This window comes from Microtus oregoni, unplaced genomic scaffold (genome assembly GCF_018167655.1).
Source record: "Microtus oregoni isolate MIOR12 unplaced genomic scaffold, Mior012 000018F_ref0000195, whole genome shotgun sequence".
Taxonomy (NCBI): domain Eukaryota; kingdom Metazoa; phylum Chordata; class Mammalia; order Rodentia; family Cricetidae; genus Microtus; species Microtus oregoni.
Window position 1 is genome coordinate 13,377,095 of NW_024543077.1, and position 1,085 is coordinate 13,378,179.

Below are 1,085 nucleotides of genomic sequence, written 5' to 3' on the forward strand. Positions count from 1 at the left end.
CTTTCAAATTCATGGTCTCTTTTTTCTCCATTGTTACTGTAGGCAGATCTGCATCTGCATATACATATATATTCCTAAATATACCCTGCTCAGTCTGTATAATGCTAATTCCATGCTGTTTTAAGGGGTGCATTGCTCCTTAAATAACCAGTCAGTGTATTATTACCTGTGGAAGACAACTTCCCCTGCTCTCAGCATTTCTTAGGTGTTTATAATTCTTTGTGTTGCATTTAAGCCTCATGGGCTTTTCCCCATACACTTCAGCATGCCTTTTGGTGTCAGCCTTCTTTGGCCCATATTTATGCAATTGTGTTGGTGAAACTTCTTTATAGATGAAAATATTTTAGTTTATCACTGACTAGTACACACTAAGAATAGCAGGCAACTAAAAATGGTTAAAGTAAGAGTAATAACTCTCCCTAGGGAAGAACCCTCCAGTTGATGACCCAGTAACACATGTTCAGTCCTGAGAACACATACATATAAGCAATATTATATGGTCTAAGAATGATGTTAGTTATAGATTTAGGAATGTAACTATAATTTTGCATATGTGTTTGTGTGTGTGTGTGTGTGTAAACATCAATTAAAGAAAAAGTGGCCATCGCTTCTTGGCCTTTTGGCTAAGATCAATTGTAGTATCTATTCTTATTAGTTTAATATCTGATATGTCCTCTATCCAAGGACAATATATTGAATGAATTTTTGGAAGTAGGAGTTGGAATAGGAGCTTGTTCTATCCACTCCACTCATTGACCTGCTATTGTAGAACCTCCAGGAAGAGTACACCCTTTTGGGGGGTTAAAAGGGGAAGAAAAAAGAAAAGGTGACCATGAATTTTAACAAAAACATGAAGTAAATGGCAGGGCTGGAGGGAAGAAATAGGTAAAATAATGAAATTATATATTAGCTTCAAAATTAAAAAATATAAAACAAAATCAAAACTACATATATTTAGGACAAAATATTTATATGTTCTACTTAAACCACTACTTGAATTAGGTTAAACATTTCTTTCTCCCCAAATATTTGCCATTTCTTCTTGAGTAAAATGTTAATGTTTCTTTTTTCTGCCTTTTTGAAAT

General features: G+C 34.0%; 1 non-coding gene across 1 annotated transcript; it reads left to right on the top strand.

Annotated features, from left to right (window-relative positions):
• Window positions 1–603: 603 nt before the first annotated feature.
• LOC121459158 lies at window positions 604–794 on the top strand. The gene has a single exon (XR_005975916.1). It is a non-coding gene; the product is annotated as a U2 spliceosomal RNA (small nuclear RNA).
• Window positions 795–1,085: the final 291 nt, after the last annotated feature.